This window comes from Pelophylax lessonae, assembly GCF_965119305.1.
Source record: "Pelophylax lessonae genome assembly, chromosome: 1".
NCBI lineage: Eukaryota > Metazoa > Chordata > Amphibia > Anura > Ranidae > Pelophylax > Pelophylax lessonae.
In genome coordinates, this window is record NC_138768.1 from 368,569,209 (window position 1) to 368,588,377 (window position 19,169).

Genomic DNA, 19,169 nt, shown 5'->3' on the forward strand with positions numbered 1-19,169 from the left:
GAATTTCATATAAAAAAAAATGTGAAAAATAGTTATTTTTGCAAAATTGTCGCTTTTTTTTTTTTTTTTTTTTTTTTTTTTTTGATTATAGCGCATGATCAAAAAAATCACACAGGTGATCAAATACCACCAAAAGAAAGCTCTGTTTGTGGGGAAAAAAAGGACGTAAAATTTGTTTAGGTACAGCGTCGCACAGTGCTGAATCGCAAAATACCCCCTGGTCAGGAAGGGGGTAAAATCTTCCGGGGCTTAAGTGGTTAAGGTGGAAACATTTCTGAAATAATTTAGCTTGGTCTCGTTTTTTTATATAACTGAAACCTGACATTTTAACATGTTTAGACTTTTTATATCCACTGTACCTTAATCGCAAAGATTGTATGTGTATGGTGAGCTTCTGAGATTTTAGTCATTTTGATTTAGATACGCTTTAAAAAAAATTGTAGGTAGTGTGTTGGCATATTATCCATGCAACAAGCATTTTTCATTCTAGCAATTGTATCCCCTTTTCATGGAAGGTTTACTTTCATATACCTTGTTGGCACACACTTCATTTTTCAAATCAATATATTAAACTGTCTAAGCGGCACTAACACAAGCCACTGTACTTATTTTATTTCTTTATTTTACTCAATTGTGCAAGTTTATTCTTAGCCAGTTTTTGTGACCCTTTTCTTAGATGCAAACTAAAGGAATGGGGAAGTGCCTTTCTAAATTAACGGACAGATTTTTGCAGAAGCTGTTAACTGTAGTGGCTCTAGAATTCTAAACTTATTGACAGCTCATAGAGGAAGAATCTTGTATAACAACTGCCTGTCTGTCCCTTTTCCCTACTAGCCTACCAATCCGGTGACTATTTTTTTAAAAAATGCTACTTTCTCAGTTTTCTCAAAGTAAAGCCCAGGGTAGTAAAAAAATAAATAAAAATGAAAGTGATTTCCAGAAATGCAAACTAGTATTTGTAGACCATCAGACAACCATTTATGATATTCGTGTAATGGAGAGGAAAAAAAAGACAAAAAAAAAATAAGAACGAAATATTTTAATCCTACATGTTTAGTGTAAATAGGTTCTGCTATTAGTCACTTGCAACCGGGGTGGTTATACCCCCATTCACACCTGAGGGCTTTGTCTCAAGGTTCCCAGAGCATAACAACCCTGAATATGAAGAATGCCATTGTTTCAGTGGCCTGATCAGTCAGTGTTGTGTTATGTGAAGCTTAACTTAAAATTACTGGAACTTGTATTAGAAATTCTATTGGGCACAAAACATGTGATTCTGCTCCTGTACTACAAGTCATTCATACAAAGGTGCTAAGAAATCCTCATAAGTCTAAGCTGGGCATGCACACAAACCTTGTTTTCTAATAAAATATAACATTTTTGGTTACATATAGTGAAATCATTAGGGAACTGTCATTACCTGTAAGTGTTTGCAGATTTGTGGATCTGAGCTGTGACTTTAGTACTATTGTATGATATAGGGTAACAAGGGGAACTTGTTCTATAGCAGTCCACCCTCCCCAATACTATAGTTTCCTCTTTCAATTGTCTATCTTCCCTCAGGATAACAGGTGCAGCTTTTTAGCAAGTATTCCAGACAGCGTTTCCTAGTCGAGCACTAGTCATACAAACTTGCAGAACGGGGTAAAGTAGTGTGACTAAACAAACATTCTATGTTAAGTGCATTACCTTTTTTATTTTGTAGTTTTAAGTTTTACAGGCACTATGAGAGAGTGAGTTTCACTTGAAGGGTGTGTTTTTTTTTTTTTTTTTTTTTTTCCCCCTCTATGCGCGTTTGAGCGAAAGTAGTAGCAGTTAAAGTTTTTAGAGCACACTGTTCCTATAAACAATCTTTTGTTTAAAGCTGAACTCTGGGCAAAACAATTTATGCCCATTTATACAGTTAAAAAACACTAACAGTGTATGCATGGTTTGGCTGCAGATGCTTTATGTAGTACTAAGTGGAACTTAAGTCAGAAAATAAAAGTGATTTGTAAAAAATCACCTTGTAAAACAACCCATTCAGTTAAAAATAGAAATTCAATGCAAATATTTGTGTACAGATATTTAACCACTTGCCGACCAGCCGCTGTATTTATAGTGTGGCAGGTCGGCTTGGTTACATGAAATTAAATACACGTACGTAACTTCATGTAGCAGTTAGTGCGCGCTCACATGCGCGGATTGGCTAGAAGGGGAGCCAATCAGCGGGTCTGGCGGCCCGTGATGTCCACCGGGCACCCGCGATCGATCCTCATGGATAAAGAACAGCGGTCTGCTGATGTAAACCCGGCAGACCGCTTTTCTGTCAGTGATGAACACAGGGATTCTGTGTTCCACCTATTTGTTTGTTTATCCCTAACACAGCTAGAAAGCATCCCCTAGGCACACATTTCACCCTTTGATCGCCCCTGGCGTTAACCCCTTCCCTGCCAGTGTCATTGGTACAGTAACAGTGCATATTTTTAGCAGTTTGGTTGAGGACACAATCCAATTAAACTTCCCCCCCCCCCTTGTGTTTCTGAGAGCCCTTGGCTCCTCCCTTCTCAGGAAACACAGCCTCAACCATGTAAATTAAACCCCCTGTTAGGCGCTGCCCTTCAGTTCTGGTGTTTCCTCCGGGGGGGGGGGGGGGGAGAGACATCGCCAGGAGCCAGGGCTGAAACAGCCAGGGGAGGCTGAGGCTGGGTTTCTTGTCTGGGAAAGGCTAAAGTCTCCAATGCGCAGCTAAGCGTCTGGGTAGGGAGCCTGGGTTACCTATTGAGCTGTCTGGCGTCACCCCAGCTTCTCGGGGGGGTCGGAGGCTGCTGGGGTCTGCTCTTTGTCGCTCGTGGGAATCCAGGAGGATAAGAGGACTTGATCTCTTCATGACCAGATGTATTAGGGCCTAGGCGAACAAAAAAGAAGGGTCTTTCCGGTACATGAAGTCCTGGTGGAAGCAGTCAAAAAGGAATGGCAGGATCCCAGGAGAAAGCTTTTCTTTTCTAGGGCCCTGAAACTGAGATTTCAATTTTCTGAGGAAGACCCATCAGTGTGGAACAAGTCACAGAAATTGGACAAGGCCTTCTCTGTTCTCGAGGCAGACAGACCTAGCCTTCGAGGATATGGGCTCTTTCTGATCCCATAGATAAAAGGATGGATTCTCTCCTTTAAAAAGACCTGGGATTCCTTGTTGGGGAATCCTAAATCTGCCATGGCTATGACTGTGTTTGCCCGTAATCTGGAGTACTGGCTAACCCAGATTAGGGTAAACATTGCAGCTGACACCTCCAAAGGAGACAATTCTTTCTTCCTTTACAACGCTTCTATGGGGCGTGGCTTATACTGTGGATGCGTCAAATGAATCTGTACGCATGTACGTTAGATCTCCAGCCCTGACCAATTCGCCAAGGAGGGCTCTTTTGGCTTAAGACTTGGCAGTGTGATAGCGGGTCCAAGGTTAATTTTTGCTGGATTCCTCTTACAGGGGACCACCTGTTGGGGCCAGGCTTGGAAACTGTCTTGGATCGGATTGTGGACAGGAAAAAGTTCTTTCCTGTCAAGTGTGGACTCAATGAACAATTTAAAAGGCAGAGGCCTTGGCTTACTTGCGGCTCAGGGGCGTTTCAGGTATTGCCTACCTGGATGATCTGCTCCTTTTTGCCCCTTCTCAGGAACAGCTATCCAGGGAAATACTTGCGTCAATATGATTCTTGGAGAGCCTGGGGTGGCTCCGGAAGTCTAGTCTAGTGCCCGCACAAAAGGTCACCTTTCTGAGCTACGAGTTAGATTCCACATGTCAGAAGGTCCATCTTCCTTTAGAAAAGAGTCAGAAGATAGACCGAGCTATATTATGAGCCTATTACAGAGCAGTCCACCTATATCAGTAAGACAGGCCATGTCTGCACTGGGGTTGCTAACAGCCGCAATTCTGGCGGTACAGTGGGCGGGACTTCACTTCCTTTCTCTACAACTGTTCATCTTAGGGGTGTGGTACTGCACTCAGTGCTTTCTGTATTCTGTGGTGCACATACCTGTATGGATAAAAAGATCCCTCTGGTGGTGAAGGTCTCATGGTCTCCTATGGGTCCGTCAGTGTCCAGAGTCATCAATACGGACGCAGGTGGCACAGGTTGGGGAGCACACTTGGACTCCGGACTGGTACAAGGGTCCTGGAACAGCAAAGATTCAAGGCGATCTTCAAACTGGAGAGAACTGAGAGCAATTGAGCTGGCTCTCAGAGACTTCTAAACAGAACTACAGGGACACAAGGTGCAGGTCCGCTCGGACAATTTCACGGCAGTTGCATATGTCAACCAACAAGGGGGGGGACAAGGAGCAAGCCTCTGTGGTCTCTGGCAGAAGGAATTCTTCAGTGGGCCAAAGCCCTGTTGGCGGTCCACCTAAAGGGAGAATTGAAGCAATTGGCCGACTTCCTGAGCAGAAAAACCTTTAAAGGAAGGCAACTGGACCATCAGGGCGTCCTCCGGTTGATCACTCAGAGATGGGGTGCAATGTGTGGATCTGTTTGCCAGAATATTTCGGCAGAATATGGAAACGTGGGACAGGGCGCTTGGAGTGGATGCGCTCGCTCAAAGCTGGCATTTCTCCAGATGCTACGCCCCTCCCCCCCCCTTGCCTGTACTAATACCAGCGGTCCTGAGGAAGCTTCAGAAGGAAAATGCTACGCTGATCCTCATTGCGCCCCATTGGCCCAGGAGACCGTGGTTTTCAGGCATGAAGGGTCATGCCGTTGAACCCCCAACCCCCCCCCCCCCCCCCCTGGATTCTACCAGTTTAGGAGGACCTTCTTTTTCCGGGTCCAATTTTCCAGGTGGAGCTTTCCAATCTTGCAGCCTGGCTTCTGAGGAAGAGTTGCTGAAAAGCAAGGGGTTTTCAGATCACTTAGTGGCGACTCTGCTAGTAGCAGGAAAAAGGAAATGCGGGCCATTTACTTTGACCTGGAAGCATTTTAACAGCTGGTGCGCAAAGAGCTCCTTGAATGTAGGCAGCCCAGTGGCAGTGCTGGAATTTCTGAAAAGTGGGGCAGCCGTCAGCACCCTAAAGAGTCAAGTCTCGGCAATAAAGTATCCTTAGCCGAAAACCCTTGGATGATTTGATTCTTTAGGGCCTTAAACAGACAGACCAGTAAGCAATCCCCCTTTTTCCTATGTGGGATCTATCCATGGTTCTACAGGCTCTTATGAGAGCCGTTTGAACCTTGTTAAGTCTTGTGCGGTGAAGTTTTTAACTCTCAAGACAGGTTTTTTCTTTTTTTTTTTTTTTTTTTTGCTATCACTACCGCCAGAAGGATTAGTGAACCTGGAAGCTCTTTCTGTTAGTGCTGCTTTTCTACAGTTTTTCCAGATAGCATTGTTTAAGACAGATCTGCTGTTTTTTTTACCAAAAGTGGCCTCGAAGTTTCAGAGAGACCAAGAAATCATTTTACCAGCTTTCTGTTCGAATCTTGTGGGTGAACAGGAAAGTAACTATCTTAAGTTAGATGTTAGAAGGTGTATCCTTCAGTACATGGATCATGCAAAGGAATTTAGGAAGTCTGATTCCTTCTTTGTTCTATTTTCTGGTTCTAGTAAGGGTTCTAAAGCCTCAAAGCATTCTTTAGCCAGATAAATTGGGTTAGCTGTTAGCCAGGCCTATGCTTCAAGCGGGAAGGAGGGTATCAGGGCACATTCCACTAAGGCTGTGGCTACTTCCAAGGTGGGGAGAACTGGTGCTACCCCAGAGAAGATCTGTTGGGCAGCAACCTGGTCCAGTTTTTTGACCTTCACCAATTACTACAGGCTGGACCGAATAGTCTGCTAAAGATCATGCTTTTGGGCGCAAAGTCCTTCAAGCGGTGGTCCCACCCTAGGGGGAAGTACTAGCTTATTCTGAGGTGTCTGTCCTGAAAAACATTTACTCTTAGGGGTTATGTGTACTCCAGCTGGAATTGTACGTTTCAGAGCTGGATGATTGGTGCCAACTGTGCTGTTCAGGGGAGATGAAAGTAAGAGAATCGCATAATGCAGTAGCTGCATATTGCACACAATTCATCAGTGTTCATTTATTTTTACAGTGCAGATGGCCATAAATTGTTTTTGGCAGGGATTCGGCTTTAAAAAGTGAAATAGAATTCCATACTTGTATATGGTAGTTGTTCTGGTTTACTTAGGTTAATAGCTTCTATATTTAATATTTTTGATGTGAGAGGGTAGAATAGATAGTCCTTTCCTGTATGTTCATACAGCATCCTGCGAAAAGACAACCATCCCGGATAGTATAGTAAATTGGACCTTCCAACCTTTACTCCCCAGCACTATAAATATAATGTATATCTATCTGAATGGGTGACTAGTTCCTTGTCTGATGTCAGGGTAGGTATAGGTATTCATTAGTTTAAACACTAACTTTATGGCAGCAGTGGCTCTGTACTAAGCTTGCCTTATCACAATCTTTTACTTGCAGCTTTATACATTTTCCCGTGTGATCTTTGTACACCAGATCAGTAAGGGCAGAATGCAGCCATGCAAATTCACCTATTTAAAGGAAAAAGTGTAGTCATATTGACTAGTAAGATCTGTTGGATGTCAATAAAATGATTCAATTATTTTTTAAGCTAAAATTTTGGTGTTTTTTTTTTCCCCTTTTCTTGCCCCCAGGGCTGGGGTACTTACACCAATGAGGGTCATGTTTGCTGGTAGCTGCGCTTTCCTTTTGAAATCTTTTGATCCTTTTGCTCACCTTATACCACTGCACCTGAAATCTGGTGCTGCAGGATTTAATACAGGCAGATTAAAAATTAACTTCAGCTTTAATGTTTTATAAATGCACCAAAACAAGGTATTTACGCCTGGGCATTCTAGAATCGAGTCTGGCGATTCTGCCTGCAATTCCAGAATCACAGCAAAATGCACGGCGTGTTTGTGATGCCATTAATTCTCAACACCCCAGTTGCGGAGCGATTTTGCTATGGTTGTCACACGATAAAATACACAAACCTAATGTATTCTGATCTGTTTTCTAACATCCCCCCCCCCCCCCCCCCCGAACACACTGATCAGCGCTCACAGTTGGCTGTAAATGCCAATCGTTTCCAGCATGTTCTATCGACAAAAGCCTTTCATTAGACCACCTTCTATCAGACAGCAGTACACACTGACGTCGCGTCCTGCTGAACCAGCTGATTTTCAGCCGGTGTGCATCACTCTTAACCACTTTACTACCACCCGCTGCAGATTTACAGATTTTACAGCTAGGGGGCGCTCCCTCCCCTGCTCGTCAGAGGGGAAGCTGGTGCGTGTGTCAGGCGGTTCTGATTGCCGCCTGACACCCTCAATCTCTCCCCGCTGACAGAAAAGGACGGTCGGCTGATGTAAACACAGCCATCCGTCCTTCTCCCTGCAATGATCAGAGACTATATGATCCTGCTGTATAGGATCGCATGTCTCTGTGATCATCTCACAAGCCACGCCCCCCACAGTTAGAACGCCTCCCCTAGAGTCACAGTTAACCCATTGATCACCAACCGGCTTAACCCCTTCCCTGCCAATGGCATTATTACAGTAACAGTGCATATTTTTAGCACTGATTACTGTAGTAATGTCACTGGTACCTCCAAAAGTGTCAAAAATGTCAATTAGGCGTCCGATCTGTCCGCAACGCAATGTCACAGTCCCGCAAGAAAACGCAGATCACCGCCATTACTAGTAAAAAAATAAAAATGACATCGATCTTTCCCGTAGTTAGTAGACTTTTGTGCAAACCAATCAAAATACGCTTATTGCGATTTTTTTTTTTTTTTTTTTTCCCCCAAAGTTGACGCTCTTTTTTTGTTTATAGTGCAAAAAATAATCGCACAGGTGATCAAATACCACCAAAAGAAAGCTCTATTTGTGGGGGAAAAAAAGGACGTAATTTTTGTATGGGTACAGAGTCGCACGACCTGCAATTGTCCGTTAAAAGTAATGCAGTGCCGAATCGCAAAATAGGCCCGCGTGAAAGAGGCCTTAGGTGTGAATGGGGTTTTAGAACATGGAAACCCTAACAAAAGTATGGACTAGCAATGCAGAAGAATAAAGGCCAATTACAGATGGTTAGTGTCTGTTAGAGTAATGACATTCTTTTTATTTGCCATAAGTAAATTCTTTTTTTGCCATTTTGTCAAGTTACCCCTGCAAGGTCAAATGAATAAATAGTTTGGTTGTTGTACATTTTTATTTTTCTTACTCCCTATAATTTTTTAGTACTTCTGTAGAAACGTGTTGCTGCAGTGTAAATCCAGACACTTTTAGTTAAGAACTTGACCAGTGATTAAACCCTTGACCCTGAGATCTTAAAGCTTATGTTCTATGCAAGGATTAATTTACAGTTTGGATAATCACCTTGTGGAGTGTCCCGGAGCACAGCGGAAATGTAATTTGATCAGTGGTTTGTGTGGGGTTTTTTTATACTCCTTACGGTCAGCTTAAACCTGAACTCCGGTCACAGAAATTTTCATAAAGTCTTTCATAGAAACAAAAGATATGCATTTACTTTGCTTTTGGGTTTAATACTGCTTTAATAGCCATATTTGGACACAAACATTTATTATATTGCAGATTAGCAATTGTTAGGTTTGATGGCTGCACTAGTTTTCATTTTTTGGCTTCTTCTCTTCTCTTTTCATCTGGTGATCCAGCCAGCAAGTCTGTTTGTGTGTGTGTGTGTGTTTTTTTTTTTTTTGTCTAAGGACAGGCTCTCCAGCAGCATTTATCACTTCACATAGATGAGACAAACCACTTAACACTGGCAGGGTGATTTAAAATGATCCACTTTTATTTTCTTCATGCAAAATCGTTATCCCAAAGGGAAAAGGGGAAAAACTGCTTGTAAAGTGTAATCTGAAGTTTGGCTTCATTTTGCTAGTGTATCTAAATCTACTAATGCATGTAACACTACCCTCTCCTCCAGACTGGCAATGCTGCTGTCTGCTGTGCCTCCTATGCTCATTCCTTCAGAGTTGTCTCACTAATAAAGGAGGTGTGTTGCTGGCCAGATCACCAGAAGGAAAAATGCCAAAGAAAACAAATGCAGCCACCACATCTAATGATTGGCAAGTTGCAATCTACTACGTTTGTGGTTTTGAGTTTAGCTTGTAAAAGTAGCGGTGACATCATCACTGTGCTGTACATAGTCTGATCAGAGAGCAGAGCTGTGGGAGAAACCCAGCGAACACATTTTAGGCTGACCATTGTAAGCACCCCTGTAAGCGGTTATCTCATTTTTTTTAACTGCTACATCTGCAGGACAGCTTGTTAAGTTGAAAAACAATAGATTTACTGGCTGGATCACCAGGTAAGAAAAAAGCATGAAAAGTAAAAAAAAAACTGTCATCACTTTGGTAAGATGCAATATGTTTGCTTTTGGTTTTAATATCAACTCACTCACTCTCTCACACACACACGGCTTGGTCTACATCTGTGGTTTCTGGCGACTGCCTTTGCTCGGGTACAGCAGCCCCTTCCATTTTTTTTTTTTTGCAATGTTCCGAACACTACACATACAGGCAGTGCGAGAGGGACTCGAGGGCAGTCAATCACCGCTGTGGAAGAGGAGCTGTGTGGCTTTTACATTGTGTGTGTCTGTGCACATACATTGTAGTGCAAAACAGGAAGACAATATTTAATATTATAGTGTGCTGTACTTTTACATCAGAGAACACCTATGAGGGCCAGTTCACACCATAGAAACGCAAGTCCGGATGCATTTCTGAATTTGTGTTTTTTGATGTTTTTTTTTTTTTTATACTTTCCAGTGCATTTTTTTTATAATCTACTATCCATGCGTTTCTTATGCAGAAAATTAAATGCACAGGACTGCATGTGGTGTAAAGCAGCCGGTAAGTGCCGGTTCACATATGAGATGTCAGACATCGCATGTAATTCGGAGCACACTGCTCTGCAAATCACGTGCACTGTCTGTGCGATGCAAATTCAGCCATACAGATTGTATGGCTGAATTTGCATCACATTTGGACACAACTCGCACCTTTTTTTTGGGGTCTGCACCAGAATCCGATCCCATAGCTGTTCACACCTATGTGATCCGATTCATGTCTGAACTGACAGTTCACACTGCGATATGCAAACTGATCTAGGGGTGTCGTTTGCTTTGTATTGACACCCCCAGCAATTTGCATATGGCAGTGTGAACACTCTGCGAGTTGAATGCGATGCTGGAACCCTCAGTGGATTTGCAGGGTTCCCGCATCACATATGTGTGAACCAGGACTTGTGGGACGAAAGGCATATATGTCCATATGCAGATGTAATACAAGCAGAGTTTACAATGAGGGCTAGTGGCACATTGCACTGCTTACTTTTCTTTTTCTCTTACGTCCTCCAACAGTCGCCGCCTCCTCAAAGTCATCACTGTTGGGTATTGACTTCCGCTCCGTAAGAGTAGCTAGGCATATAGACTTAGTCCAAAGACAAAAGGCATTAGCATATACACACCCATGGGGGCTGTCCCATCTGGTCAATACCCCCCTGCATGACCACTCCCAACTCAGTTTTAATCTGCCTAGCGTCAGGAGTAGTCAGGCTTCCCTGTGCTGAGGCTTCAGTCTCAGCCTTCCTAATCCTTTTATTTGATTTTCTTTGAAAATGTCAAGTTTTTTCTTACTTTACTAGCTGTTTATTTTGTCAGCTTTTAGTTGTTAGTCGTTTCTTCGGATGAAGATGGATCATGCGGTGCTGGGATTCGGACTGATCGCCCTGGTTCTCCAGGGCAGAAGGGTCAGATGGACCCCCAGCCCGCCATCGAGCGTTCAGCTATGGTTCGCCCTGGCATTATGAACAACCCATCCCTGCTCGCAGCAGGGATGCAGCCGTGAGGTGGCTACCTCACAGGACACATCTGCGATGCTGCAGTGTCATGTCCCTGGCTCACGGCACTCCCTGTCAGATGAGGACAGCGGTTTTCCGTTTATAGAGGCACCCCACGCCATCTGGTACAGGTAAGTACTTCTGTGTGGGGCCTCTGTCTGGGGTGGCAGTCTGTGTTGCTGTGTGTCCCCCATGTCTGTGCCTGTGTGACTCCCTGATGCAGCCCCTGCGGGGATCGCTTGTGCAGATTCTGTATGTGTGGGGGTCCCTTTCCCTGTGTCACTTCGGTGCATTGTTGGGGGTGCAGACGTGTGGCAACCGCAGCGGAGTGAATTTGCGCGGTCCGCCATCTTTGATTTGGGCAGCCATGGTAAGCTTCTCTGTGGGCGATGCTGTTTTTGGCGCCATCGGCCGCCATTTTTGTGGGTGTAGAACGATCAGTCCGACCGCATGTTCGGCGGCCATTTTCGTGAAGCCTCCAATGCAATCCTATGGGGCAGCCATTTCTGAAAGTCTTTAAGTTCAGCCTACTTCAGCAGCACTTCCTTTCCCTCTGCAGCAGGACATCGGTGGCAACATTCTGCGGGCTCTGCAGGTTATCGCTCTCAATATTCCTCTGTATTATCGCTTCTGGCTCAGTTTTCTCTTCTCCTTTTGGGGGTCTTTGTCACTGTAGCGGTGGGCTGCGCATTCCGCAGCGATCTTAAAGGGGCAGTACACATTTTATTGCACTGTGTTTTTCTGTGAACTTTGGGCAATGGATTCTCAGGATAGCAAATTCCCCCCAGCTCTGGTGGGGGCTCCCAGTTCTCCTGTGGCCCCGCTGAGACCCGATTTGGCCGCTGTAGTGGCGACTTTGGTGTCCAATATGGAAATGCTGATGGCTGAACGTGCTGCAAAAAAGAGGGCTAGATTATCTATCTCCTCTGATTCAGATGGTGATATGGCTGCTGCTGCGAGCATGCCCTTTTCAGGGTCCCGCTCATCCTTGCACCCCCTGAGGGTCTGAGGTGGAGGGGGTTGATACCTCCTCCCCGGGGTCGCCTGAAGAAGGGGCGACCATGGATGAGCTAATTGTTTCTGTTAAGGAAACTTTACATTTGGAGGATGAGCCCAGTCCTCTGGGCGTTGTGTCCTCATTTGGGACGCACAGGACCCACAAGTCGGCGCAGGTTTTTCCCTGTCCCGCTGAGTTTCATTACACTGTTAATGAAATGTGGCGCACGTTAAAACGTCCATTCCTGGTGCCTAGTCGGTTTAAGTTGCTTTATCCTTTTGCGCCGGCTACGGAATCACGATGGTGTGTGCCTCCACAGGTGGATCACACTGTGGCCGTGTTAAACAAGGCTACCTTGGTTCCTTCCGAGGATAGTTCGGTGTTCTGGGACCCCACGGACCGGCGGTTGGAGTCTCTAGCCCGCCATTCCTATACGGTGGCGGGTTCGTTGCTCAAGCCCGTTTTCGCGTCCGTTTTGGTGGCTCAGGCGGTGGCTGATTGGACTAAGATGCTTAGGAGCAATCTCGTGTCTGATGGTGTTCCGCCTGCCTGGCTGGAAATGGTGGATCAGACCCACCAAGGAGTCATGGGTTTGTGTGATGCGGCCTTGAATGAGGCCCCTTTAGTGGCACGCCTCTCTAGTGTCGCGGTGCTTAACCGGCGACTGATATGGCTGAAGAGCTGGTCGGCCGACCAGTCCTCACGGAAAACTGTTACTGATTTTCCCTATGCTGGCTCTCGCCTTTTTGGCGAGGCGTTGGATACCCTGGTGAAAGGCGTCACGGGGGGCAAGAGCACTATGCTGCCCCAGAACCCGAAGAACAAGTCCTTTCGAGGCAAGCGGGGTTCTGTGCCTAGATCCAATCAGGGGTCCTTTTAGTGCCTTTTGGAACCAATCCAAGGGCAAGCCCTTCAAGTCCCAGGGCGGGTAAGCAGAAGTCCGGCAATGCCGGCTCGGCGGGTCAGTCCGCCTCTGCCTGAAGGGGCGCCCTCACCCATTTCAGGGGTGGGGGGGGCGTTTGCGCGGTTTCCTCCAACCTTGGCTGCTCTGGATATCGGACGAGTGGGTTCAGGAAATCATTCGATCGGGGTACAAGATCGACTTCCTTTCCAGGCCGGCGGACAGATTTTTTTTTTTTCCCTCAAATCTTCACTTGTCTCTGGGGCGTCTGCAGGACCTGCACCAAGCGGTACAGGACCTTCTGTCTCAGGGGGGATTGTCCCGGTGCCTCATCGGGACAGGTTTCGGGGGTTTTATTCAAATCTGTTCACTGTGCCTAGAAAGGAGGACAAAGTGCGTCCTATTCTGGACCTAAAAGCTCTGAACCACTTCGTGCGTGTTCGGAAGTTCCGTATGGAGTCTCTCTGTTCGGTGGTGGCCTCCCTGAGTCCAGGGGAATTCCTGGCCTTGATAGATCTGAAGGATGCGTATCTGCACATCCCCATTTTCGAAGGTCATCAGCGGTACCTTCGGTTTGCGATCGCAGAGGACCACTACCAGTTTGTGGCGTTACCTTTCGGTCTCGCTTCGGCACCCAGGGTTTTTACCAAGGTGCTGGCGCCGGTTCTGGGCCTACTGAGGGCACAGGGCATTGCGGTCTTGGGGAACCTGGACGATCTCCTTCTGAGGGCTTGTGCCAGCCAGGACCTAGTGCGCGATCTGTCCACCACGGTACAGACGCTCCAGGAGTTCGGATGGACCATCAACGTTCAAAAATCGCCAAGTTGTCTCCATTGGTTCGTCTTCCCTATCTGGGAATGATTCTGGACTCTGCTCAGGCAAGGGTGTTCTTGCCGGAGGACAAGCTCCGGACCTTGCAGGACGAGATCAGGTCCCTCAGGGACAACCCGTCCTCGTCACTCAGAACCTGTATGAGGTCTCTGGGGTTGATGGTGTCCGCCTTCGAGGCGATACCATTTGCTCAGTTTCACACGCGGGCTCTCCAGACGGAGATCCTAGCCAGGTGGGACAGACTGCCTCAGTCCCTGGATCTAAATGTCTCCTTGAGTCGTCAGACCAGATTGGCTTTTCTGTGGTGGCTCCAGTCCCCGTCGGTGGCGGAGGGCAAGTCCTTCCGTCCGTTGGTGTGGACGGTGATTACCACGGATGCCAGCCTGTCGGGCTGGGGTGGAGTCCTGGGCAACCTGTCTGCCCAGGGCACTTGGTCGGAGGAGGAGTCCTCCCTCCCGATAAATGTGCTGGAATTGCGGGCGATAAAACTGTCTCTTCCAGTGGTCGGACCGTCTTCAGGGCCTTCCTGTCCAAGTACAGACGGACAATGCTACCGCGGTGGCTTACATCAACCACCAAGGGGGCACCAGGAGTGCTCGTGCGGCCCCGGACGTGGATCTGTTCACATCTCGACTAAACCAAAAGGTGGAAAGGTTCGTGGCAAGAACACGCGATCCTCTGGCAGTCGCCTCGGATGCGTTGGTGGCCCCTTGGCATCAGTATCGTCTGATGTATGCCTTTCGGAACTGGCAGTGTTATCTTGCCGTTCTCCATACTTGGTGATTCACCGGGATAAGGTGGTTTTGCATCCGCAGCCCTCCTTTCTTCCTAAGGTGCTCTCTGAGTTCCACATTAATGAGGATATTGTTCTGCCTTCGCTTTGTACAAAGCCTAAGCATCCTAAGGAGGTTGCTCTGCACTCCTTGGATGTGGTCAGGGCGATCAGGGTTTACCTGTCGTCCACAGAATCTTTTCGTAAAACGGATTCCCTCTTTGTCCTTCCTGAGGGACCTCGGAAGGGCATGGCTGCATGTTCAGCGACTATCGCCAAATGGATCAGACAGACCATTGAACAGGCTTACGCTTTGAAGGAACGGGTTCCACCCTTCTCTGTTAAGGCGCACTCTACCAGATCTGTGAGTACGTCCTGGGCCTGTTGGCATAGGGCCTCGGTGGCCCAGGTGTGCAAGGCTGCGACTTGGTCATCGGTGCACACTTTTTCCAAATTCTACAAAGTAGACGTTCTGGCATCAGCTGATGCCTCCTTTGGCCGCAAGGTTCTCAGTGCGGCAGTGCCATGATGGACCCTTGTGTTTTTTTTCTGGGTCCCTGGCTGTTGGCATTTGCTTTCCTGGGCTGTTGCTCCTGTTGAGCATTGTTTTTTCTGTTGCCCAGTTGGTTCTCTTATGGTGCATGTAAGATTCCTTTCTCTGATGTGGGTACTGCGTTGCCTTTTCTACGGTTGCATCTCCCACCCCTCATGTCTATACTGCTTTGGGACATCCAACAGTGATGACTTAGAGGAGGCGGCGACTGTCGGAGGACGTAAGAGAAAACTGAATTTTTGTAAAATCTTACCTGTAAAATTCCTTTCTCTGAGTCCTCTGACAGTCGCCGCCCCCGCCCCTCTTTTGGGGTTCTTAATACCTACTGCTATGCTACCAAACTGAGTTGGGAGTGGTCATGCAGGGGGTATTGACCAGATGGGACAGCCCCCATGGGTGTGTATATGCTAATGCCTTTTGTCTTTGAACTAAGTCTATATGCCTAGCTACTCCTACGGAGCGGAAGTTAATTACCCAACAGTGATGACTTAGAGGAGGCGGCGACTGTCGGAGGACTCGGAGAAAGGAATTTTACAGGTAAGATTTCACAAAAATTCAGTCCCCCCCCCCCCCCCCCCTCTAACTATATTTGAAGTGTCACTTCACAGCAGCACAATGCTATAAAGTGTGCTGCACAACAATGCAGATGTGCTGCATTTTAACGCAACTCATTGCACATCACACCAGCGGTGTGGATGGGACACAGAAAACAGTTGTTTTCTATGTTCCCGAGTGATGGCCTGCACTTAACCAGTGCTGAGGTCACTGCTGATAGTATGAGTAGCCCCCTAGAAGCCTTTTCACACTGATGCATTTTTTCCCCCCCGCATTTTTACCTTGCTACTCCCCACACCGCTGAGCTGAAAACTCCTGCATGCTGCATCTTTTTGGTACTGTTTTCAGAAACAAAAATGTAGCTCCCCATTGAGTTGAATAGGAAAGGTGTCAAAAATGCATCAAACGCAATGCGTTTGCGTGTTTTTTTTTGTGTTAGTCACATGTCCATTTTTCACCTGTGCAGGCAACCATAAAATGCCCTGAAAACACAGCAAAACTCCTATGTGTTTTTACCACAATTTTGCTACAGAGCAGTGTGAAAGAAGCCTAAAGTTGTAGTGTGTGTGATCATTTTATATACAACATTGTTACATGTGTCTCTGGAATGCCTTGAAACGTATTTATTTCCACCCAAGCAATGAAATCATGCTCCAATTATAGGTACAAAATCTGCAATCTGCAGAAAATCCAGTTGTTTGCCTGCAGTTTAGAGTTGTAACTGAGACCTCTGTAAAGCAGCATTCCTTTGCAGGTTCCTCTGAGCTGCAGATTACATTCTTTGATCCAACCCTTGGCAAGAAACCTGGCCAGGAACACCATTAATGGGTAGTATACTTTACAAGGCCTCATGCAATATATATTGTTGTCTTCTGTAGCTATTTCCACCACTCTCAGCACATTACTTTGTTTTTTTATTTTAACTTTTTCCCTCCAATCTATCTGTTGAAAAAGGGTCATAACTGGGTAAATATACAGTTTTGCTCATAAGTTTACATACCCTGGCAGAATTAGATTTCTTGGCAATTTTTCCAAGAATATGAATGATAACACAAACTTTTCTTTCACTCATGGTTAGTGTTTGGCTGAAGCCATTTATTATCAATCAACTGTTTACTCTTTTTAAATCATAATGACAACAGAAACTACCCAAATGACCCTGATCAAAAGTTTACACACCCCCCAGTTCTTAATACAGTGTATTGCTCCCTTTCACATCAATGACAGCTTTTTTTCTTTTACTGGGTCATTTGTTTCTCTAAGGTCTGTTTTTGTCTGAGCCTTCTTCTTGCATCATGTATTTTTTGATTGTTCCAGGGCTTGAGGTTACTCTGGGTAACTTTGTTGGTGCTCCGCCTCTCCCTGTTTTACCTCTCATGCGTTTATGTGTGCCATCCAACCCCCTTGAGCCCCCTTGAACCCCTATGGTGTTCCTATCTCCCCGGTCTGGCTGTTCAAAGTCAACAGTCCATACAGCAAAAGTCTGCAGCGTAACATGGAAGTAAGATGTGAGGACTCACCACTTTGTTAGTGGGATCTAGGGAGGTAGAATTATTGCGTGTCTAGGGGGGACATTCAAGTTCCTATGGAGGGGTTAGTTGGTTCCAGGAGGTTTGGGAATGCTGATGCTCCCCCATCACTTTCTCCAGACTCAGCTCTTCCCAGTACAACTGTCTAGTCTTGGGACCAGTCTCACCTCCAGCTCTCCTGCGTCCTCTCTGCTCGCCCTTGGCTTCATAGCGGGATGGGCTCCTAGTGTGAGCTCACTCGAGCGCCATGGATAGGCTGCTCCCCTGAATACGGTAGACTTTTTCTAATACATTTAAATTATGCCTCCCTTGGGAAGAAAAGTAGAAAATAAACCTGCAACCAGCAATATCTACTTGTATGTTGTGTGGTACAGAATAGCTGCCCAGCATTGATGCTGCATATGTTCACACTATCTGAGATGTACTCTTCACTTAAATGTGGTGCTGTGGACTTACTTAGTTTTTCCAAAATTCCCCATTTTTTTACCAAGGTTTCCCTAGTGTGCGCTGAAGAATTTTGGCATTTAAGACCTGTTTATTATGCAACCAGGCTACCTTAGTACAAACGACAGTGAAGTGTTTGATATTCTATTTTTATTTCCATAATCTGAGGAGTTTGGTCTGCACAATGTTTAAAATACAAATAAAGGCAGAATCCTCAGTGGCCATGGTAACCAGGCCTCTGCTGAGCCAAGCCAACCCCACACATTAACTAGGGCTCAGAACAAAGCAGTCTTCATAGATCTGCACCTTGTGAAATTCTCAACTGCAGCACATTGCAGCAGTTTACAGACAGTTTGTTAAATCCATGTCTTGATTTAGGTTGGAAAGGTGTCTGAATCATGGTGTGTGTGTTCTCCCCCCCCCCCCCCCCCCCCGCCAGGTTGTACCATTACATTGTTCAGGGCCTCAGATTTCTACCTATTAAAGTTGACATTTCATTTTTCTTTTCTTGACTTCCAGATTTTTTTTTTTTAAATATTGAAGCCGTAATGTTGGATATGTAGCAATAATCCTCCCTTCCAACGAAATCCTTACCTATGGGACCACTATCCTGCTGTATGATGTATAATTTCTACACTCGTGAATAACAACAAAATTGTTCCTGTTCGGAATCTTATTTAAGTTGTGCTTAATACTAGAGGGAGAGTCCCAAAGCAAAGTAACCAGATTTTCTGTAAATTAACCACTTGCCGACCGCCGCACGACTATCTACGTCGGCGGTCAGCCCCTCACAGGCAAACTAACGTAGGGCTACGTTGCTTGCTTGTGAGGGTCTAGGGAGCGAGCGCGCGCCGCCGGAGGCCCGCTCCCGCGTGGTCACGGACCCCCCCCCCCCCGCGCGTGTGACCAGCGGACCCGATGTCCGCCAGTCACTCGGCGATCGGCGGGGGAGAGGGAGAATGTCAGGCAGCTTGTGTAAACAAGCCACCTGTCATTCTCCTCGCTGTAAAGACACTGATCACATGCTTATATCTTGGTATCCAGTTTGCTTGGACTTTTCCACGCTTTGAGGTGTTGCAACCTAGAATTTAAAGCTGCAATTAAGTAATTTATTATTCATTTTTTTATGTATTTTTTTTTTTATACATTAAGTGCTGGTAGCTGCTGTGTCCCTTGTTATCCTTCATCCCCAGCCCCCTCCTATACGCCTTGTAGCTGTAATATTCCGGTGTTGCAGGTGTTAACACAAAAGTGTAAACTATGCCCTCCCAATCTATTAAAAAAAAAAAAGCTGTACTATAGCTTCCTTCAATGAAAAGTGCTCTATGAATGGAGGAGGTAGACTTTTCGTTCATCCGCCTGTCCGCCATTCATGGAATGCTTTTCATAGCAGGAATAGTTCAGTTTTAAATAAAGTGGAAGGGGCATTAAGGGTGGACATATTCGCCACTTTTGACAAGTGCTTGTGACAGGTGCAGCCTCTTGTATTACCTGAGAGATCATAGCTGTGAGGTAGTCAGGGTGGCAAAGAATGGAAGATTTGAAGGAAAAAGTGTAGCCACCATCACAAGGGACACTCGTTCACCTAAGTACTGTCCCTGGTGCTGATTTTAAGAAACAAATTGCTAAACTTCAGCTTTAAAATGGTTGTAATTGGAAAATATGCTAAACTTTCTGTACAGTGTACACTAATAAAAGCTTTGCAAAATTTGAAAATCCTTGATTGCATTCATGGCATTAATG